Source organism: Triticum aestivum, chromosome 7D, assembly GCF_018294505.1.
Source record: "Triticum aestivum cultivar Chinese Spring chromosome 7D, IWGSC CS RefSeq v2.1, whole genome shotgun sequence".
NCBI classification, from domain to species: Eukaryota; Viridiplantae; Streptophyta; class Magnoliopsida; order Poales; family Poaceae; genus Triticum; species Triticum aestivum.
The window spans coordinates 409504912-409529832 of NC_057814.1; positions in this window are offsets into that span (position 1 = coordinate 409504912).

Consider the following 24921-nt stretch of genomic DNA (forward strand, 5'->3'; position numbering starts at 1 on the left):
CCAAATGATGCGCCATACCGTACCAATCCAGAGGAGACGAAGGAGATTATATGAGTGGTTAGTCATGCCTTTTGGATTAACTAATGCACCTAGTACTTTCATGAGATTAATGAACAAAGTTTTACGTGCTTTCATTGGACGATTTGTGGTTGTCTATTTTGATGATATACTGATTTATAGCAAATCTTTGGAAGAACATTTGGAACATTTGCATGTTGTTTTTATTGCTCTATGTGATGCACGTTTGTTTGGTAACCTTGGGAAGTGCACCTTTTGCACCGACCGAGTATCCTTTCTTGGCTATGTTGTTACTCCATAGGGAATTGAAGTTGATAAATCCAAGATTGAAGCTATTGAGAGTTGGTTGCAGCCCAAAACAGTCACACAAGTGCGGAGTTTTCTTGGACTCGCTAGTTTCTATAGGCGTTTTGTGAGAGATTTCAGTACCATTGTTGCACCTCTCAATGAGCTTACAAAGAAGGATGTGCCTTTTGTTTTGGGTACCGCACAGGAAGAAGCTTTCACGGTCTTCCTGATTCTAATAAGTTAAGGCTTTCTTAAGTGTTTCAAAGGCTTCTACACAATCATCATCGAAAACAAATGGAACATCTTTTTGTAAAAGATTTGTAAGAGGCCTAGAAATTTTAGAGAAGTCTTTGATAAACCTCCTATAGAAACCAACATGACCAAAGGAAACTACGAATACCTTTAACATCTTTAGGACATGGCATTTTCTCAATTGCATCAACTTTAGCTTTATCCACCTCAATACCTCGTTCAAAAATCTTATGCCCCAAGACAATAACTTCATTAACCATAAAGTGGAACTTCTCCCTATTCAAGACAAGATTAGTTTGCTCACATCTCTACAAAACTCGATCAAGGTTGCTTAAGCAATCATCAAAAGAATTTCCATAAACAGAAAAATCATCCATGAAAACCTCAACAATCTTTTCAAAAAAAATCAAAGAATATAGCAGTCATACATATTTAAAAGGTAGAAGGTGCATTGCATAAACAAAAAGGCATACGTCTATAAGCATAAGTTCCAAAAGGGTGAGTAAAGGTGGTTTTCTCTTGATCAGGTTCTGAAACAGGTATTTGAGAAAAACCAGAATATCCATCAAGAAAACAAAAGTGAGTGTTCTTAGATAATCTTTCTAGCATTTGATCAATAAAAGGAAGAGGGAAATGATCTTTTCTTGTAGTTTTATTCAATTTTCTAAAATCAATTACCATTCTATAACCAGTAACAATTCTTTGTGGGATAAGTTCATTTTTATCATTAGGAACAACAGTAATACCTCCCTCATTAGGGACACAATGAACGGGACTTACCCATCTACTATCAGCTATGGGATAGATTATACCTACTTCCAGAAGCTTTAATATTTTAGTTCTTACTATGGCTGGACATTCGGTTCCCCCGAACCAATCGGGTCGGTCCTTCGGTGTATTTAAAGTTCCGGTTCTGCTAGAATACCGACTGATCGGTCAATGGAAAATTAGCTGATCAAAGATTATTTGCACTGAAATTTTGGTTCGATCGATAGTTCAACCGAACAACACCGAGATATATTTAATAACAGTTGGAATTGCTGCCTCTAGTTAGAATCTACAGTGCCAGTACCATTAGCAGGAACTAGTATACTTTATTCTGATGTACAGTGCCTCCTTGGCTACTCCCTCCGATTGATTCTCCTGAGCAACTCTGTAAAATTAGCGGTGGGGCTCACAGCTCACAAGGTGAAGTACCTACCTGAGGGAGTACCACTTCTCTTTTACACAAAATTTATAGCGATGGTGGCTCAGTTGGTCAGGTTTACCACCTCCCGACACGGCTGTGGGACTCGTGCACTTATAGTGACAAAGTAGAAAATAGACTGTCCATGTTCTTAGTACGAAAGAGCACTTGAGTAAGGAACATGCGCGTAGGTCTTACCTCTATGTTTACTCAGTTTTCGGTCCATTCAGGTAATCAAGGGATACACCCGAATTCACTGGACTAATTTTGGTTTCCAACAAATGCAAACCGAACAGTACCATCGAAGTTCTCGGTTTCGATGAATTCGGCTTTGGTGTCAATTAATTCGGTTTGGTACGTCGGTTTCGGGTTATATGCCCAACCCTAGTTCTTACCACTTCTTTCATCTTAGGATTCAAATGTCGTTGATGATCAACAACGGGTTTAACATCAGGTTCCATATTAACCTTGTGCTGACAGAGAGTGGGACTAATACCCTTAAGATCATCAAGAGTTTATCCAATAGCATCTCAGTGCTTCTTCAGAATTTTCAATAATCTTTCTTCTTCATGTTCTGAAAGGTTAGCACTAATAATAACAGGATATATCTTTTTGTCATCGAGATAAGCATATTTCAAAGTGTGAGGCAATTGTTTTAATTCAAACACAGCATCACCTTTAGGTGGAGGAGGACCTCCTAGAGTTTCCATAGGCAAATTGTGTTTGAGCAGAGGTCATTGCTCAAAGAAATTTTTACCTATTTCATTTTTTTCATGCATATGCATATCATTTTCATGGTCTAGCCAATATTGTTCTAGTGGATCAATAGGAGGCACAACAATAGAATCAAGACCAATTATTTCATCCTTACTAGGTAATTCTTTCTTATGAGGTTGTCTACTAAACTTGGAGAAATTAAACTCATGAGACTCATCACCAAAGCTAACACTGATAGTTTGTTTCTCACAATCTATTTTAGCATTAACGTTGTTCAAGAAAGGTCTAACAAAGATAATGGGACAAAAGTCATCTTGTGGGGAATCAAGAACTAGAAAATCAGTAGGGTATCTTGTTTTCCCACACAAGACTTCAACATCTCTAACAATCCCAAGTGGTGTCATGGTGTCTCTATTAGCAAGTTTAATAGTAACATCTATGTCTTCTATTTCAGCGGGTGCTATGTCATCCATAATTTCTTGGTATAAGGTAAAAGGAATCGCACACACGCTAGCACCTAAATCACATAAACCATGATAACAATGATCTCCTATTTTAACTGAGACAGCAGGCATGCCAACAACATGCCTATGTTTATCTACTTAGCAATTCTAGCAGCTTCATCACAGAAGTAAATAACATGCACATCAATATTTTCCACCAGGAGATCCTTAACCATAGCAACACTAGGTTCTACTTTAATTTGCTCAGAAGGTTTAGGTGCTTTAATATTACTTTTGCGAACCACAATTGAAACCTTAGCATGTTACTTTATCCTAACAGGGAAAGGTGGGTTTTCAATATATGCAGTAGGCACAACTGGATCAACATTGTAAATAATAGTTTCATCTTTAGCTATTACTGGTTTTTTAATTTCTTATTTAATAGGGGGATGATATTTGAACCACTTCTCCTTAGGGAGATCAACATGAGTAGCAAATGATTCACAGAAAGAGGCTACTATCTCAGAGTCAAGTCCATATTTAGTGTTAAACTTGTGAAAAACATCGGTATTAATAGAAGATTTAACACAATCAAACTCAAGCTTAATACCTGACTCTTTACCTTCTTCGAGTTCCCAATCTTCAGAGTTGCATTTAATTCTTTCTAAAAGATCAACTGAATTCAATAGTATTCTTCATAAAAGAACTAGTACAAGAAGTATCGAGCATGGATTGATAATCACAAGAAAGCCGAGCATAAAAGTTCTGAATAATAATTTCTCTCGAGAGCTCATGATTGAGTCTTGAATATAACATTGAATTAAGACTCCCCCAAGCTAGAGCGATACTTTCTCCTTCACAAGGCCAAATATATATATATATATATATATATATATATATATATATATATATATATATAATTCCGATCACGGTGAACTAGATGCATAGGATAAATTTTTGGTGAAATTCCAATTTCAATCGATTCCCGTTCCAAGATCCAATATCATTGCATAGCCTATACCATGTCAATGATTTTCTCTTCAAAGATAAAGGGAAAAACTACTTCTTAGCTTCATCTCCAGGCAAACCTGCAAGCTTAAATAATCCACACATTTCATCCACATAGATCAAGTGCATATCAGGATGTTCGGTTCCATCTCCTGCATAAGGATTAGCTAGCAGTTGTTATATCATACCCGAAGGAATTTCATAACCAATATTATAAATAGATGCAGTAGGTTGAGGGGCAACTAATTGTGCTTTCGGTCGAGGTGAAGATACCCCGAACAAACCCCTCAAAGGATGGTTTTCCATAGTAGCAAGTGACAATAAATTTCAGCACGCAGTAATAACTTTTCCTTACCAATTTCCACTTACCAAGAGCGCTTCACTCCCCGACAACGGCGCCAGAAAAGAGTCCTGATGACCCGCAAGTATAGGGGATCAATCGTAGTGCTTTTGATAAATAAGAGTGTCAAACCCAACGAGGAGAAGAAGGAAATGACAAGTGGTTTTCAACAAGGTATTTTCTGCAAGCACTGAAATAGTCGGCAACAGGTAGTTTGATAGCAAGATAATCTGTAACGAACAAGTAATGGTAGCGGTAAATAAAGTGCAGCAAGGTAGCCCAATCCTTTTGTGGCAAAAGACAGGCCAAAACGGTCTCTTATATTAAGCAAAGCGTTCTTGAGGGTACACGGGAATTTCATCTAATCACTTTCATCATGTTGGTTTGATTCGTGTTCGCTACTTTGATGATATGATATGTGGGTGGACCGGTGCTTGGGTGCTGTTCTTACTTGAACAAACCTCCCACTTATGATTAACCCCCAAGCAAGCATCCGCAACTACGAGAAAAGTATTAAGATAAAATCTAACCATAGCATTAAACATTTGGATCCAAATTGGTCCCTTACGAAGTAGCGCATAAACTAGGGTTTAAGCTTCTGTCACTCTAGCAACCCATCATCTAATAACTACTCCAAAATGCATTCCCTTAGGCCCAAATATGGTGAAGTGCCATGGAGTTGACGTTCACATGACACCACTAAGGGAATCACAACATACATATCATCAAAATATCGAACACATATCAAGATCACATGATTACTTCCAACATGACTTCTCCCGTGACCTCAAGAACAAAAGTAACTAGTCACAAATTATAATTATGCTCAAGATCAGAGGGGTATTAAATAGCATAATGGATCTGAACATATAATATTCCACCAAATAACTCATATAGTAATCAACTACAAGATGTAATTAACACTACTAGTCACCCACAGGTACCAATCTGAGGTTCCGGTACAAAGATTGAACACAAGAGATGAACTAGGGTTTGAGAGGAGATGGTGATGTTAAACATTGTTGGTGATGACGATGGCTTCGATTTCCCCCTCTGGAGGGAAGTTCCCCTGGCAGAATCGCTCCGCTAGAGGGCAAAAGTGCTCCTGCCCAAGTTCCACCTCGAGACGACGACGCTCTATCCCGAAAGTCCTCTCCTTATTTTTTCTAGGTCAAAATGACCTATATACCAGAAGATGGGCATCGAAGGTGGGCTGGGCTGAGCTCAACCCACCAGGGCGCGCCTGGGGGGCCTGGCGCACCCTGGTGTCTTGTGCTCACCAGGAGGCCCCCTCCAGTAGTTATTTGCTCCAGTATTTTTATATATTCCAAAATAGTTGTCTGTAAATTTTCAGCTCATTTGGAGATGTGCAGAATAGTGCCCTGACATAGCTTTTTCAGGTCTAGAATTCCAGCTGCCGGCATTCTCCATCTTTGTGTAAACCTTGCATATTATTAGAGAAAAGGCATTAGAATTACTCCATAAAGCATTATTACACATAAAAACATTATAAGTAACAGTATGAAAGCATGATGCAAAATGGACGTATCAAGTGTCAAACACTACATCCAAAGTGACTCGTCCGGAGCAGCGTACCTCCTTGCCGGGGATGATTTCCCGAAACGTAGTGTAGCTTTGTTCGATTTGAGATCTGTTGAACTGCATCTTGTCGAGGGTATCCTCATAAATGAGATTTAAACCGCTGCCTCCATCCATAAGCACCTTAGTTAATTGGAAACCGTCCACAATGTGTTCGAGGACTAATGCGGCGGGTGCTCAGATGGGTCGCGCGCTTGGTTTGTCTTCCGCATCAAAGGTGATGGGGGTGTCCGTCTAGGAGCTTGCTGTTGTGACCTGATGGACTTGACTGAGCTCTTGAAGGGCTCTTTTCCTCTGATTGTTTGGGGAGAAAGTTTCGTAGATGGTTAAGATGTTATTGTCATTGGATGGTGGTATTTCTGACCCTCTAATTGGGGTTTGAAGGCAAAGTACAGCTTTGCCATTTTTGGCGACCTGTCTAACAACCCAACAGGCTCGAAGTCTATGAGTTGGATTTGTGTTTAGCAGGGCCGAGTGTAAGGGACATGGCTTGTCCAACAGTTCGTCCAGGACCGATCTAAGTCCGGTGGGGGATATGTTTCTTTTTTCAGCGGGCTCGTCTTCGGGCGACCGCTGTGCGTGTGCACGCTTTTCCGGGATTGTACTTGACTGTTCGACATGGTTTGTTCTCATGCGCATTTGTTGTTCTTTCCAGGTGCTTTCCATGGCACAGTATTTGCGGACCAGGTTCGCTAGTTCGGTGAATCTTTGCACATGATGACGGCCGAGGGCATTGAAGACTCCTTCGTCCCGGCAATTAAACTGAAAAGATGATATTGCTTCTTGATCGTAGTAGTCTGTCATCTTGTTTTTAACCAGGAGGAATCTAGCCCAATAGTGATGGACCGTTTCTCCGGGCTGCTGCTTAATTGCCGGGGAATATTCCTCGTGGGTGGAGGATCTAGGTCCCATCCCGATTTCGGGGAATATTCCTCGTGGGTGGTGGGTGGGAAAAAGTTGAGTGCTCCAGCCGATGGCGTATTCGGAGCTTTAGTGGCGGCACGGGACACTTCTAGGGTGTTCAATGTCCCGAGTTTGGATTCTGAATTGTCTATGCTTGGCGGCGTAGATTCGAGATCGCGTTGCAGACCGGGGTTTAGTCCCGGGCTTTCTTCGGAGTGGAAGTCAGATCCCTGGATCGAGGCCTGAGTGAGGCTGTCGCCAATCAGGATATAGTTCGTTTTCAATTTCGGTGACCACGCTCCTTCAGCCACTTCCTCAATAATGGTGACAAGGTATGTGATAGGCGGGGTGGCGATTTTCCTATCATCGGGCCTAAGCCCAATCTGGTCATAAACCGAGGGCTGGGCGTTGGTGACTCCCACGGTGCTAATCCGGTCTAGCGCACTATTTAGCGATAAAAGATCCACAGGATCCATGATCCTCGAGTATTTGGGGTTGACCCTTAGAACGGGCTCCCGAGCCTCGTACGCCGAAGACAAACCACGGCTCGAAGCCGGATCCGGAGTAAGGAGAGTGGGTCCGGCCAGGGTTGACTCCTGGTCATCGGACGCCGACGTCGTGTGACGGCTCGAAGCCGGGTTTGTGGTAGGTGAGCGAGCCCGACCAGGGTTGACTCCGGGTTTTTGGACACATCAGTCGCATCAGGGCCCGAAGTTGAGCGTGAAGTGAGAACCGACTCGGAGGTCGGATCGGCAAGCGGCCCTAGAGCAGACGCTTATGGGACCTCGAGCACCTCGGGTGAAGCTGAGAAGCTAGTGAGGACCAGATCGCCCCGAGCGTCAGCGACGTACTCTAGCATGCCAAACCTGATCTGGTGTAAGGGGCAAAGTTGTTGATTCGGTCTAGACGACCAGCCGCGTTTGCGCGTAGAACAATGTTGTCGAATGCGAAAAATTGGCCGGGGATAGAGATGCCCCTAGTGTTTGATACATCCATTTTGCATCTTGTTTTCTTACTATTTTACAATGTTTTCATCCATAATAATGCTTTTTCGAGTAATTCTAATGCCTTTTCTCTCATAATTTGCAAGGCACACACCAAGAGGAAGAATTCTGGCAGCTGGAAATCTGGACCTGGAAAAGCTACGTCAGGCCACCTATTCTGCACAACTCCAAACAAGCTGAAACTTCACAGAGATTTTTTATGGATTATTTAAGAATTATTGGAGCAAATAACTACCAGAGGGGGTCCACCAGGTGGGCACAACCCACCCGGGCACGCCAGGGAGCCCTGGCGCGCCCTGGTGGGTTGTGCCCTCCTCGGCCCACCTCCGGTGCCCATCTTTTGGTATATAAGTCATTTTTACCTAGAAAAAATATAAGAGGAGGACTTTCGGGATGAAGCGTCGCTGCCTCGAGGCGGGACTTGGGCAGGAGCACTTTTGCCCTCCGGCGGAGCGATTCCACCGAGGTACTTCCCTCCCGGAGGGGGAAATCATCGTCATCATCATCACCAACAACTCTCCCATCTTGGGGAGGGCAATCTCCATCAACATCTTCAACAACACCATCTCCTCTCAAACCCTAGTTCATCTCTTGTGTTCAATCTTGTTACCGGAACTATAGATTGGTACTTGTGGGTGACTAATAGTGTTGATTACATCTTGTAGTTGATTACTGTATGATTTATTTGGTGGAAGATTATATGTTCAGATCCAATATGCTATTTAATACCCTTCTGATCATGAGCATGTTTATCATTTGTGAGTAGTTACCTTTGTTCTTGATGCCACGGGAGAAATCATGTTGCAAGTAATCATGTGAATTTGACATGTGTTCGATATTTTGATAGTATGTATGTTGTGATTCCCTTAGTGGTGTCATGTGAACGTCGACCACATGACACTTCACAATATTTGGGCCTAAGAAAATGCATTTTGGAGTATCAATTAGATGGTGGGTTGCGAGAGTGACAGAAACTTAAACCCCAATTTATGCGCTATTCCGTAAGGGACCAATTGGATCCAAAAGTTTAATGCTATGGTTAGAATTTATTCTTAATACTTTTCTCGTAGTTGCGGATGCTTGCGGGAGGGTTAATCATAATTAGGAGGCTTGTTCAAGTAAGAATAGCACCTAAGCACCGGTCCACCCACATATCAAATTATCAAAGTACTGAACACGAATTGAACCAACATGATGAAAGTGACTAGATGAAATTCCCGTGTGCCCTCAAGAACGCTTTGCTTATCATAAGAGACCGTTTTGGCCTGTCCTTTGCCTCAAAAGGATTGGGCTACCTTGCTACACTTTTGTTACTACTATCGTTACTTGCTCGTTATAAATTATCTTGCTATCAAACTACTCTGCTACTTACAATTTCAGCACTTGCAGACAGTACCTTCTTGGAAACCACTTGTCATTTCCTTCTGCTCCTCATTGGGTTCGACACTCTTACTTATCAAAAAGAGCTACAATTGATCCCCTATACTTGTGGGTCATCAAGGCTATTTTCTGGCGCCGTTGCCGGGGAGTGAAGCGCCTTTGGTAAGTGGAATTTGGTAAGGAAACATTTATATAGTGTGCTGAAATTTATTGTCACTTGTTACTATGGAAAACAATCCTTTGAGGGGTTTGTTCGGGGTATCTTCACCTCGTCTGGAACCACAATTAATTACCCCTCAACCTACTGCCCCTACTGAAAATATTGGATATGAAATTCCTTCGGGTACGATAGAACAACTGCTAGCTAATCCTTATGCAGGAGATGGAACCGAACATCCTGATATGCACTTGATATATGTGGAACAAATTTGTGGATTGTTTAAGCTTCCAGGTTTACCCGAAGATGGAGTTATGAGAAAGGTTATCCCTTTATCTTTGAAGGGAAAAACATTGGCATGGTATAGGTTATGCAATGATATTGAATCTTGGAATTGGAATCGTTTGAAATTGGAGTTCCACCAAAAAATGTATCCTATGCATCTAGTTCATCGTGATCGGAATTATATATATAATTTTTGGCCTCGTGAAGGATAAAGTATCGCTCTAGCTTGGGGGAGGCTTAAGTCAATGTTATATTCATGCCCCAATCATGATCTCCCAAGAGAAATTATTATCCAGAATTTTTGTGCTCGGCTTTCTCGTAATGATCAAACCGTGCTTGATACTTCTTTTGCTGGTTCTTTTATGAAGAAGACTATTGAATTCCGGTGGGATCTTTTGGAAAGAATTAAATGCAACTCTGAAGATTGGGAACTCGACGAAGGTAAAGAGTTAGGTATTAATTTAATTATGATTGTGTTAAATCTTTTATGGATACCGATGCTTTTCAAAAGTTTAGCACTAAATATGGACTTGACTCTGAGATATTAGCCTCCTTTTGTGAATCATTTGCTACCCATGTTGAACTCCCTAAAGAGAAGTGGTTTAAATATCACCCACCTATTAAAGGAGAAGTTAAAGAACCGATACCAATTAAAGAAGAAACTATACTTTACAGTGTTGATCCAGTTGTTCCTTCTGCTTATATTGAGAAACCACCTTTCCCTGGTAGGATAAAGAAACATGCTAAAGTTTCAGCTGTGGTTAACAAAAGCTATATTAGAACACCTAAAACTGATGAACAAATTAAAATAGAACCTAGTATTGATATGGTTAAAGATCTCTTGGAAGAAGATGTGGATGGGCATGTTATTTACTTCTGTGAAGAAGCTGCTAGAATTTCCAAACCTGATAAAAAGGACAAACATAGACCTGTTGTTGGCATGCCTGTCATCTCAGTTAAAATAGGAGATCACTATTATCATGGTTTATGTGACATAGGTGCTAGTGTGAGTGCTATTCCTTACACATTATATCAAGAAATTATGAATGACATAGCACCCGCAGAAATAGAAGACATAGATGTTACTATTAAACTTGCTAATAGAGACACAATATCACCAATTGGGATTGTTAGAGATGTTGAAGTCTTGTGTGGGAAAAGAAAATACCCTACTAATTTTCTTGTTCTTGGTTCCCCACAAGATGAGTTTTGTCCCATTATCTTTGGTAAGACCTTTCTTGAACACCGTTAATGCTAAGATAAATTGCAAGAAACAAACTGTCGGTGTTAGCTTTGGTGATGAGTCTCATGAGTTTAATTTTTCCAAGTTTAGTAGAAATCTTCATGAAAAAGAATTGCCTAGTAAAGATGAATTAATTGGTCTTGCTTCTATTGCTGTACCACGTACTGATCCTTTAGAACAATATTTGCTAGACCATGAAAATGATTTTCATATGCATGAAAGAAATGAAATAGATAAAAATTTCTTTGAACAACGTCCTCTGCTTAAACACAATTTGCCTATTGAAACTCTAGGAGGTCCTCCTCCACCTAAAGGTGATCCTGTGTTTGAATTAAAACAATTGCTAGACACTTTGAAATATGCTTATCTTGATGAAAAGAAGATATATCTTTTTATTATTAGTGCTAACCTTTCAGAACATGAAGAAGAAAGATTATTGAAAGTTCTAAGGAAGCACCGAGCTGCTATTGGATATACTCTTGATGATTTAAAGGGCATTAGTCTCACTCTATGTCAGCACAAAATTAATATGGAACCTGATGCTAAACCCGTTGTTGATCACCAATGTTGGTTAAATCCGAAGATGAAAGAAGTGGTAAGAATGGAAATATTAAAACTTCTGGAAGCAGGTGAGGGAGTCCTGGACTAAGGGGTCCTTAGGTGTCCGACCTGTTAGCTATGGGCCGGACTGATGGGCTGTGAAGATACCAAGACCGAAGACTCTAAACGTGTCCGGATGGGACTCTCCTTGGCGTGGAAGGCAAGCTTGGCAACCAAATATGAAGATTCCTTTCTCTATAACCGACTTTATGTAACCCTAGATCCCTCCGGTGTTTATATAAACCGGAGGGCTAGGTCCTTAGGGAACAATCATAATCATAGTCATACATGCTAGACTTCTAGGGTTTTAGCCATTACGATCTCGTGGTAGATCAACTCTTGTAATACTCATATTCATCAGGATCAATCAAGCAGGAAGTAGGGTATTACCTCCATAGAGAGGGCCCGAACCTGGGTAAACATTGTGTCCCCCGTCTCCTGTTGCCATCGACCTTAGAGGCACAGTTCGGGACCGCCTACTTGAGATCCGCCGGTTTTGACACCGACATTGGTGCTTTCATTGAGAGTTCCGCTGTGACGTCGAAAGATAGGATCAATGGCTCGCCTTGTTCTCAAGGACAATATCACCTCCGGAGGAGCATTGGCCTCGGGCCAAACCCTCCGGCTGGGCAGCTTTACCATGACCGCCCGTTCGGCCGTTAAGCCGACGATGACTTCTCGGGTCATCGAAAATTCCCTCCATGTTGACTCCAAATACTCCAAGCAGATGGATCCGGCGGAGTTGTCGTCTTTAAATGACCTCTTAGATCGCATCGCCGCCCTGGGGGTCACCACAGACTATGATTGGATTGGGCTTAGACCTGATCAGAGAGAAATTAAAACTCCACCGATCACCCATCAGATAGCGGTAGTAGAGGAGCAAGACGACAACACTTCCTCTGTACTAAGGACGAACTATGTTCGGATCTCCTAGCTTGAAGAGCGGACACCTGCGTGCAGAAAGATACGTCCTGTCCTCCAAACATAGAATTGGACGATGGGCCTGAAAAATCAGTTAAAATCCTAGAGCCTAAACTATTAAGTTCGGAAGCTCTTCAGACTCCGGACCTCAACTTGGGTCAGGATTCGGATTTAAATCCACCCACCCACCCAGATATAAGCGCTCTTATGGGTATACGACAGCAGTCTCAGGAAAACGGTCCATCACTTCTGGGCCAGATTCCTCCTTGTCAAAGGCAAGATTAAAGATTGCCGCGATGGAGACGCGATCTCAGCGTTCCGCAACAATTGCACGGATGAAGGAATCCTTAACGCCATCAACCGCCGTCGTGTATCACACTTCGTAGACTTGGCAACCATAGTACACAAGTACTGCGCAATGGAAAGTGCCTGGAAAACTCAGGCAGCCCGTTGGGAACCGCCGGTTTCCACCCAACCCCTCGTTCGGGCGAAAAGGACGCACCCTCGTGGCACTCCCGACCCAATAGTAAAGAAATATAAGGCATTACAGGGCACGGAACCATTCTGGAGGGATGGCTCGATGGGCCATGCAAAATACACACAACACCGGATACCATATCAACCCACTGCCTTAGAGCATGTTGGATACTCCGGCAAGTGGCCAAGAGCGGCGAGGATATCCTCGCCAAAAACACCCCAGAGCAACACCCCCCAGAAGGTGACGACCTCAGAGTACTGACGGTCTTCGAGACATTTGCTTTGAAAAATAAGCGCAAAAGGGCACTCCGCGACCGCACTGAAGTCTGCCAAATCGCAGCAATAAACCCTTGGAACAACACGGCTATAACTTTTAATGCCGGTGACGAACCAAAATTCAGGATAGTCCGGGCACCGGCCGCCTTGGTCCTCTGTCCGATCGTGGACGGCTTTCGGCTCACCAAGGTTCTTATGGACGGCGGCAGCGGACTGAACCTCATTTACAAGGATACACTCAGGAAAATGGAAATAGACAGGAGCCGCATCAAGCAAAGTAGCACGACCTTCCGAGGAATTATTCCCAGCCGGGAGGCGCGATGCGCGGGAAAAATCACGCTCGACGTGGTATTCGGCACACCGGAGAACTATCTGTCCGAAGAAATAACCTTCCAAGTGGCCCCTTTCAACAGTGGATATCACGCCCTATTGGGGCGAGATGCATTTACACACTTCCAAGCTATACCTCACTACGGGTATATGAAGCTGAAGATGGCCAGGCCCAATGGCATCATCACTCTCGCTAGTGATCCGGACATAGCACTCCGCGCTGAAAATAAAACCGCATCCCTGGCCCTTGAGGCATTATCTGAAGCCCTCACGGCCGAAGAATTAACCGCATTACACTCCACAGTGGATAGGGACGACGTAATCCTGGACAAACGACCCAAATCCACCTCCTTCAAAGCAACAGAAGAAATAGTCAAATTCCAAGTCCATCCAACAGACCCCAAGTAAACAACATCTATCAGGGCACAACTAGACCCAACGGTCGATCCCCGCTACGAGAGTTCCTGCGCGAGAACTGGAATATATCCGCCTGGCACCCTTCTGATATGCCAGGAATCCCATGCAGTTTGGCCGAACACAGCCTCAATATATTAAAGGGATATAAACCGGTCAAGCAAACACTGCGGCGCTCTTCCGAACCCAAATGTCAAGCTATGGAGGAGGAGCTAGCCAAGCTAATCGAAGCCGGATTCATTAGAGAAATAAAACACCCGGACTGGCTAGCAAACCTGGTGATGGTACCAAAGAAGGATAAATCCTGGCGCCTATGCCTCGATTTCAAAGACCTCAATAAGGCCTGCCCTAAGGATCCCTTCCCCCTCCCCCGCATCGACCAGATCATTGATGCTACCGCAGGACATGACTCACTGTGCTTCCTCGACGCATATTCCGGATACCATCAAATCAAAATGAAGGAGTCCGATCAAGCCGCAACGACATTCATTACCCCATATGGGCCTTTCTGCTTCAACACCATGCCCTTCGGGCTCAAAAACGTCGGTGCAACCTACCAACACATGATTCAAACATGCCTGGAGAAACAGATCGGCAAGACAGTTGAAGCATACGTGGACGACGTTGTCATCAAAACCAAGCACATCGAGTCACTAATAGGCGATCTACGTCTCACATTCGACAACCTCCGTGCATATGACATCAAGCTCAATCCGGAAAAATGTGTTTTCGGCGTCCCCGCTGGAAAACTGCTGGGCTTCATTGTTTCCAATAGAGGAATTGAAGCAAATCCAGCCAAAATCCAAGCTTTATCGCAATTGGCTACGCCAACGGACCTTAAGCAGGTCCAAAAACTCGCCGGATGCGTAGCAGTGTTAAGCCGCTTTATCTCCAGATTAGGAGAAAAGGCATTGCCACTCTATCGCCTTCTCCGGCGCACCGATCACTTTGAGTGGACGGATGCGGCAACGGCGGGACTGGAAGAAATAAAAGCCCTTCTAGCAAGCAACCCAATCCTGGCCGCGCCGAACGTCGGTGAACCCATGTTATTATACATATCGGCAACACACCAGGTGGTGAGCGCCGTGCTCGTCGTTGATCGAGAGCAGGACGGACACAAATTCCCGCTCCAAAAGCCGGTATACTACGTATCCACTGTCCTCACACCATGCAAATCCCGGTACCCTCATTATCAAAAGATAGCATACACGGTCTTCATGGCATCCCGGAAGCTACGACACTACTTCTAGGAGTGTTCAATCACGGTGGCTTCCGAAGTACCACTCAATGACATAATAAACAACTGCGATGCTACGGGCCGGACTGCCAAATGGGCCATTGAGCTCCTTCCATTTGACATAACATACAAACCGCGTCGAGCCATTAAATCCCAAGTACTGGCTGACTTCGTCGCCGAATGGACAGAGGCCAAACTCCCTAAAGAGTACGACACATATTCTAACTGGGTTATGTATTTCGATGGTTCCAAAATGCTAGCTGGGTTAGGAGCGGGTGTCGTTCTAACGTCACCCACTAGAGACGTAGTCCAGTACATACTCCAAATATTATACACAGACTCCAATAATGCAGCCGAATACGAGGCCTTATTGCATGGTCTTCGGATGGCTGTCTCCATGGGCATACAACGCCTGGAAGTGCGCAGGGACTCAAACCTCGCAATATCTCAAATAAATGGAGACTTCAATGCCAAAGATCCAAAAATGGCAGCTTACCGTAATGCCGTTCTCAAAATGTCAACTCGATTTGAGGGGCTCGAGTTCCATCATGTGGCTCAAGAAAGTAATCAAGCGGCGAATGTCCTCGCTCGCATCGGCGCCAAGCGCGACCCTGTCCCACCTAATATCTTTCTGGAAAGGCTTTTTAAGCCTTCAGTGGTGTGGCAAGGGGAGAGCGGCGACTCCAGTCCGGATCCGACCACATCCCCAGATTCCGAACACACTGACACCATCAGGGGCTCAGCCACCAAAATAACACCGTCGGCCCATCTCATTATGGCAGTCATTGCCCCATGGACCGAACCCTTCTTGGCCTACCTTAATAGGCGAGAACTCCCTGAGGATCAGGATGAGACTCACCGCATTGTCCGGCGTTCAAAAGCCTACAAGGTTCACGACGGAGAACTCTACAAGAAAAGTGCTACCGGAGTACTTCAAAGATGTATCTCTGAGGAAGAAGGGCGGCAGCTCTTAGCTGAAATTCATGCCGGTCTTGGTGGTCACCATGCCACGGCTCGGGCCCTCGTAAGCAAGGCCTTCCATACTAGTTTCTATTGGCCAATGGCCCGAGCAGACGCACAGGACCTTGTCCAATGTTGCGTCGGATGTCAGCTTTTCGCCAACCAAAGCCATATGCCACCCACTGCCCTACAAACAATCCCCATCACTTGGCCTTTCACGGTCTGGGGGCTCGATATGGTCCGACCCCTTAAAGGAGGAAGCCATAAGATAAAGTATCTGCTGGTCATGGTGGATAAATTCACTACCATGTCGAGCACATGCCTCAGGTCTAGAAGCCTAAGCCAAGGTTGCCCAGGTTTCCAGGCACTGCCACTTCACCAGGTTCCTTCAATGCAAATGGCTTCATTGCGCACACCACTTTCTTTGATAGCGCCAAGAACCCCTATTCCAAGCCAAGGATTTCATCTGATCGGTTCTGGAGCTATCAGCAGCGCAACTACTACTCTTGTGTTCTCTATGATCAAGGGCACATCTGTCCTCATATGCGTCTTGACTGTGAAGCCATTGCTGGACTGCCCTGCCTAGAAGAAGCCCTTGACTACTTCCGTGATGCTGGATTGTTGAACTTTGTGACTGATAAGGAGCATTGGAATGAAGAGCTTCTGCTGCAATTCTATGCCACCCTCCACATTTGTGGCTACAACAGGGATCCGAAGACATGGGTCCTTGAGTGGATGACAGGCAACGTACACCATGAAGCTAAAGCTCTTGACATTATTGAGCTCACTGGTCTGCCCACTCCAGGTGAACTATATGAACCTGGTTGTCAGCTTCACCGCAATGCATTGGAGAGCATCTTTTAGAAGCCAGAGCCCAATATGAGCCAAATGCTGAGCATGATGAAGCCTCTGCCACGCGATGCTGAATGCCCAAGAGAGTTCTTTGTTGAAGACCTAGAGTATCTGCCCCACACTATCTATCATATCATCAGGCGAACTCTATGGCATGTTGAAAGGATTGAGATGGACCTAGAGGGGGGGTGAATAGGTACAATTACAAATTTTAATTATTACTTAACAATTTTAGGCACTAATGCGGAATATGAAGGTGAGCCTAACAATTGCAAGTGTAGTACTAAGTGCTAAGCAAGATAAGCAAGCAACACAAGTATGTAAGTAAACAAGCACAATATGATATAAGTAAGTGCCAAGAGACAAGTAACCACAAGTAGAGAGTTAGGGTTAGGAATAACCGCAACTCCAGGAGACGAGGATGTATGCCGATGTTCACTTCCTTGGAGGGAAGCTACGTCACCGTTAGAGAGGTGGATGTTACCACGAAGGCACACCAACGCCACGAAGGCTCACCCTATTCTCCCTTTGAGACAACACCACGAAGGCGTTTCTCAACCACTAGTGGTAGACCTTGGGGTGGTCTCCAAACCCTCACAAACTTTTCTGGGGGTAATCACAAAGGTCGATTCCTCTCCGAAAGACTCCTACCGCCTAGGAGTCTCCAACCTCCAAGAGTAACAAGATCGATGGGGAAAAGCTCAAGACTTGCTCAAATCACGAATTCCTTGGGTGCAAAGAAGGGGAAGAAGTGGATCTATCACTTGATCGGACAACTTCTCTCCAAAGCTCTCAAATCCCTTGGGATCTAAGATTTGGTGCGGGGGAATGAGAGAGAGAGTGAGAAGTGTTCTAGGGTTTGTTCAAAGTGAATGGTCAACCCTCTCCCGTGCGGAAGAAGGGCTATATATAGTCTGAGCTCAAATATGGCCGTTGTAGTGCAAGTGAACGGGCAGGCCGGACATCCGGGCTAGGGGCTGGACATCCGACCTGGCAAGCCACTTGAAGAACAAGGCAGAATAGAGCAGGAAACAGAGGGGCCGGACTTCCGGGGGTCAAGCCCGGACATTGGGCATAATAGGAAAGCCCGGACATTCGGAAGATAGCCGGACATCCGGGGAGCCCACAAGCATTTATAGAATCATATCAGTTTTATGGGCAGTAAGGGGCCGGACATCCGGGATAGGGCCCGGACATCCGGCGAGACAGGAAGGCCCGGATATCCGGTGAACACCCGGACATCCGGTGTAAAACACACAACCTTCTGGAAAGGGAAAAGGCAAGAGCCAGATATCCGGGGCATGAGCCGGACATCCGGGGAGCGGCCCGGACATCCGGCACGAGGCCCGGACATCCGGCACTCCCAGAGACAGAATGATTCAAAGATAAGGATGGATAAAAAGAACTATGGGAAGGAGTAATTTGACTAGACCAAGTCTTTTACGAACCCAATCGATCCCCTCTTAATAGTGCGGGATCCTATACTCAAGGAATCAAAATGTAACATCATTTTAACACTTCATCCTTGAGAGAACCCACTTCGTATGCTCTTGATCCACACACAATTTGACGAACCGGGGACCAACACCTGAGATTCACTTGACAACCATTGTTAGTCCCCTACATGTAGATTGTCATTAACATCAAAACATAATGTAAGGGCATGATTGCACTTTCAATCTCCCCCTTTTTGTTTGTTGATGACAATCATACATGTAGTATCATAGATGTAATAAATAATCTTAGCAATGACAATCATGAGAGCAAAAAGGATACAAAATATGTTTAGTTACAATTTGCTTTTAGCTCCCCCTCACTGTGTGCATGCGATGAATATATTAGGATGACCAACACAAAAGTTCGTATGGTAGCATATGTAACTCAAAAGATAAAAAAGTGACAGACAAGCACATATGAAATCATCATAACACATCAAATAGACTGAGAACATTTCATGGCCACACGATAATAACATAGTCTCAGACGAACAAGTGGCCACACGATAATAACATAGTCTCAAACGAACAAGTACCATAGGTAGCAGCATAAAGTTGGAATAACATATCATAGCTAACATATCATAGCATGACCATATTACTAAGATACTACTTCTCCCCCTTTGACAGCAACAAGTAAAAAGGGGCGAAGAACTAAACAGTCTCAATCACTCCTGGCGGATGTCATCATCATCATCAAGGAACTCGGGGTACTCAACACAAGATGGAAAGCCGAAAGTGGACGAGGATGGAGCCGCGGGAAGAGGATCATCATCACTAACGGGACTCCCACGGTCACGGAGGCGCTGTTTGAGCAGATTCTTGGAGATGACTAGGCGCTTCTGAACATCATGATTCTGCTGACAGCTGAAAGTGATCGCCTTCATGATAGCAGACTGAGCCTTACCCAAGAATGATGCAAGACGGCCACGAGGAGCGGTCGAGGAAGATGGAACAGAAGAACCAGTGGGTTGAGTAGGAGCAGCTGTCCTCCCACCAGCAGACCTCCTAGGCTGAGTGGGAGCAGTAGCCACCACGCGCATATGAGGAGGAGGCTTCCAAATGGAGTGCACAGCTGTCTTAACCACCTCAAAGGGAGCAGTGTGATCAATCAGAGCCTGAATAAATGGAGCATGAGGGAACTGGCGTGTCTGAATGAAACTGCAAAGACGGATCTCATGCCAAATGAAATTGGCTGTGTCCAGAGGCTCAGTGGGTTTGTCATGCATATGAACCATCAAGTCAATGCAATAGTTGCGAGCCCTCGAGCGATCTCCCTTCTTAGGGTAGAGAGTGTGAAGCACACACTGATAGAGGATGAAGAAGGGAGCACGGAAGATGGATACCTCATTGATTGGATATGCTTTTTCTTCTTCAGTGAGCTGAGAGGGGGGTTTTACAAGGGGCAAGCAAGCATCAATCCCTTTGAGCTTGTACTCTGGATCCATATTGTGGATGCAATGGCCAACACCGGAGAGACCCAAAATCTGAACAAACCTGTCATAGGTGATGCTCAGTGTAGTGTCATCGGTCATCCAAGTGAGAGTGTTGTCCGGACCAAAGAAACAGGTGGCATAGAACTGTAGAATGGCAGCTTCACTCCAATCACACCTGAAGGTCATTGCGGGACCAAGAGTCATATCATCAATGATCTTGACCGGATCGTTAGGGAACATGGCAGGATTATCATGCAGGAAGTTTAGATCCAAGTATGAGTGAGGAGCAAGGCCACGCCCATGGACAAAACTGGAATAGAGATCCTGCTGCATACGAGTCCGGAACCGAGGATCTTCGGCATCAGCCACCATCTCATATTGATTGACATCCCGACAGAACTAAAGATATTGCCCCGCCCCCACAGTTGTGAAGTCGTGAGTGGGGCGACCTCCACTGTCAGGAAGCTCCATGGATATGCGACGACCATGGATATGGGCATTGCAGAACCACGAACTTGAGGCACCGACGCCCTCCTAGTACCGGGCTTGGACTGTCCAACAGACTGTCTTGGTGCACTGTCATCCTCTTCCTCTCCAACATAGTCTGCATCATCTGGATCCGAGGCCGACGGACTGGTGGATGGTGCCCGCTTCTTCTTCTTGGTGGTGGTCTTCTTCTTCTTAGGCCGAGCATGCTCATCGGAGTCGGTTGAGCCTTGCCGGCGATCAACCCGGGAAGAAGGCCCGGGACGATTGGGGCCGCAGTTCTTGGTTCGTGCCATGAGGAATTCTGGCGGTGAATCCCACGGTACACCGGTCCCTCCCGAGGGATTCACACCACAACCCAAGAAATGGATTGGATAGAATCCTAGATCGGGAGGAGGAGAAACCGTGAGCAGGAGATCGGGGCCGGAGGTCGGTGGAGAGGGTCGGGGCAGCACCAGAGCGATAGCCCGGCGGCGGTGGCTGTGAGGCGAGAGGTGGATAGGAACGAAAGAAGTGAGTAACCGCCCCCAAATCCCACGCCCCTCCCCAGTCATATGTGGCTGCGGGCGACGGGCCGGACATCCGGGGCAAGGCTCGGATATCCGGCGAGCGGAAGACAGAGAAAGGAAGAAGCAGCGCCAATGGGCCGGACATCCGGGTATAACCCCGGATATCCGGCATGAGGAAATCAGGCAGCATGGGTTCAGGGCCCGGATGTCCGGCTGAGGCCCGGATGTCCGGCCACTGGAAGTGGTTGATGATCGTTTTGAGTGGCAAGGAAATTATCCCAGGGCCCGGATGTCCGGCGGGGGAGCCGGATGTCCGTCCACTAGACAGAAGAGCAGGGGAAGGGAAAAAATGTGGAGGGGGCCAATAAGTATAATTTGATATAGACTCCGCCAAGAAGATTTCTTGAGATTAATAGGGGTGAAAACCTGAGAAATCTAAGGCCATACTAAGATGTATTAACAATCCAAAATATATTAAGAAGGAAAGGTCCAGACAAGCATTGTACAAGCGGTGACCGAGGCCACCATGTTTGAGCATATGGAACATAGTGCCACAAAGATGTAAACTTTGAGCACATGGTCACGACTCCATCATGTTAAAGTACCCTAGTTCGAAAACTATGATAACTTTGAGAGTGTTTGTTCTTTTTATGCATTATGTAAGGTGAGAGTACTCATGAATTGAGTGTCTCCCCCTAAATATATGCCTACATCAAGACAAGACATTTAGTTTATGCATGAATGGGTACTAGATTTCACATAATGTTGTCAAGCTCCAAGATACCAAGTTCACGCCTAAGTTGACAAAACCTTGCTTTGTCCAATGGCTTGGTGAAAATATCTGCAAGTTGCTTATCTGTGCGAACATGAGCAATGTCAATATCAATATGCTTGGTGCGGGTATGATCTTTGGGGTTCTCAGCAATATTGATGGCACTTTCATTATCACATAGAAGTGGCACATGTCTATAGGTGATACCGTAATCCTTCAAAGTTTGCCTCATCCATAGTAATTGAGTTGCACAACTGGCGGTTGCAATGTATTCAGCTTCTGTGGTGGAGAGGGCAACACAATTTTGTTTCTTCGAGGACCAACTTACCAAGGAGCGTCCAAGAAATTGACATGCACCGGAGGTGGACTTACGATCCACCTTATCTCCGGCCCAATCCGCATCCGTGTACCCAATGAGATCAAACTTAGCATCCTTGGGGTACCATAGTCCTAACTTTGGGGTGTGAACAAGGTATCTAAGAATATGCTTAACCGCCTTATGATGGCTTTCCATAGTGAAATCTTGAAATCTAGCACACATGCATACACTAAACATGATGTCTGGTCTAGATGCACAAAGATAAAGCAACGAACCAATCATAGAGCGGTATTTAGATGGGTCGAAGGGGGTACCGTTTGAGTCTTCAGTGAGTACAATTTTAGTTGGCATGGGTGTCTTACATGGGCTAGCATCAGTCATGCCAAATTTTGCGAGGATATCCTTGAGGTATTTTGCTTGAGACAAGAAAATTCCTTCTTGAAATTGTTGAATTTGAAATCCGAGGAAGAACTTCAAATCCGTATTGAGTGACATTTCAAAATTCTTGGTCATTGAAGCCACAAACTTCTTGCATAAATGAATGTTAGGAGAACCAAAAATGATATCATCTACATAGATTTGGCATAAGATCAAATCACCTTTGTCCCTCTTAGTAAAAAGAGTGGGATCAATCACCCCTCTCACAAAACCATCATCGAGTAAAAACTTCTTAAGATGATCATACCAAGCACGAGGTGCTTGTTTGAGGCCATACAAAGCCTTATGAAGTTTATGCACATAGTCTTTGTGATCGGGATCAACGAACCCAGGTGGTTGTGATACATATACTTCTTCTTGCAGAGGACCGTTAAGGAAAGCACTCTTCACATCCATTTGATGTAATGTAAAACCATTGAAAGCAGCATAAGCAAGTAAGATGCAAATGGATTCAAGACGGGCAACGGGGGCAAAGGTCTCACCAAAGTCCAAACATTCAACTTGCGAGTACCCTTGTGCCACTAACCTTGCCTTGTTGCGGATGATTAACCCATTCTCATCTTACTTGTTCTTGAAAACCCATTTTGTTCCAATGACATTGTGTTCCGTAGTTGGCCTTCTGACTAATGACCACACTTGGTTGCGCTCAAAACTATTCAACTCTTCTTGCATAGCAATGAGACAATCATTGTCCATCAAAGCTTCTTGTACCTTGAGAGGTTCAACACTAGACACAAACGAGAAGTGATCACAAAAGTTTTTCAATTGTTTACGAGTGCCTCTACCTTCCGATATGTCAGTGAGTATTTTATCAATATCAACACGACCGGCCACTCGAGGCATGATGGAGGTAAGTGTTTCACGAGGTTCAACTTCATGTCCATCATCCACGTCCTCAACATATGGATCATTAATGTGTGGTGGAAGATCTTCTTCTTCATCTTGCATTTGTTGAGGTTCATTGTCAATGATTGCACTTTCTTGTTCTTGCCCTTGAGGATGATCTTGCTCTTGATGATCACTATAAAGAGGAGCTTGATCATCATCTTGTACTTGGTCTACGGTCATTGGTTGAACAATAGGAGCTTGTGTTGGTATGGGTGTTGACGTAGTTTGATGATGTGCGAAGCTTCTATCTTCTTCTTCATCATCATGAGGTTCTTGTTCCATTGGGAGAAGTGCACCAACACCCATTGTCGTGGTTTTGTCAAGGCAGATGTCCTAAGAAAAGGACTTAGTCGTGGAGCCATCGCTACAGGTTAGCTTAAAGGGGTTAAAGCGGACAAGGGACGCAGAGAGTTTATACTGGTTCGGCCCCTTACGGTGAAGGTAAAAGCCTAATCCAGTTGTTGTGGAATTGCTAGGGTTTCGATGACCAGGGAGCGAATACGCTTTGCCTAAGTCTCGAGTTGTTGTCTGTCCTCCTGAACCGCCGCTGGGTCGTCCCCTTATATACACGGGTTGACGCCCGTCAGTGTACAGAATCCCAAGGCTGGCTCATAAACGTGTCCGGCTCGGTCTTTGCTCTTTCTATCTTACAACACAAGTTTACATATTAATGTCGGTTTATGTCTACAGGCTTTAAACCGGCTTTGGGCTCTGAGCCTTCATAAAGCGTCACCGTCCTTGTCTTCATGGGCTTCAGGTACAGTGAACCGTTATGGGGTTAACCCGGCCTCTCCTGGCCGGTTTATGCCCGGTAGTAATATCCCCAACATTAGGCCCCAGATTGATTTGAACTGGTTCATGTCAATCCTCAATACTTAGAAAATTTCTTCTTCAACATCTTCACATAATCTTGTAAACCGCCGTGACGTCACCTTCCAGGATCATGGTAAACCGTCATGACGTCATCTGTTATTAAAACTGCGCATACCCACCTTCATTAATGGGCCTCCGACAATCGAGGCAACAGAGCTGTCACATATCCCATTTTTTGGGCTCCTCGATTCTCGCGCCTACCTTTTATCCATTCACCTTATAAATAAGGCCGAGGGGTCCCTTTCACTTTCCCCCCTCGTGCCTCATCGCGTCGTATTCTTCATCACGCCGACCGACCTTCAAGCTCTGCCGCCGCCGTCGTCCTTCGCCTCCGCCTCAACAACGGCCGCTGCATCAACCTGACCGTACCAGAGAAACGCGGCAATCCTTCGCTGCTTCCCCAGCACCCGTAAGTTCCTTTTCTCCTTACCCAAGATCCACCATTAGGGTTCGGTGTTCCTCATAGCTTTTCAAAGTTCTTGAAGCTGTTCTTCCTTGTTCCTCTTCAGTAATACCTCTGGCTAGTTAGATCCGATTCTTCCAGTGCCCTTGTAGTTTAAACTCCTTTTTCCTTTGTTAAGAGATCTGCTTTATATCAAACTCATCTGACCTTACTGAACCCTTTGAGCACTTGGAATTAGGTCAGAATATATTTTGATTTTCCAACGCACGGTAGATCTGAAATTACCATGCCAAGCTGTGAAACTTGTTTTTCCTTCACTTACGCACCTTTAGACATATACCTTCAATACCAGATTAGGCAGTTTAACCTCATAGAAAAATGATGACCCAGTAGATACCATTAGTCCCCTGT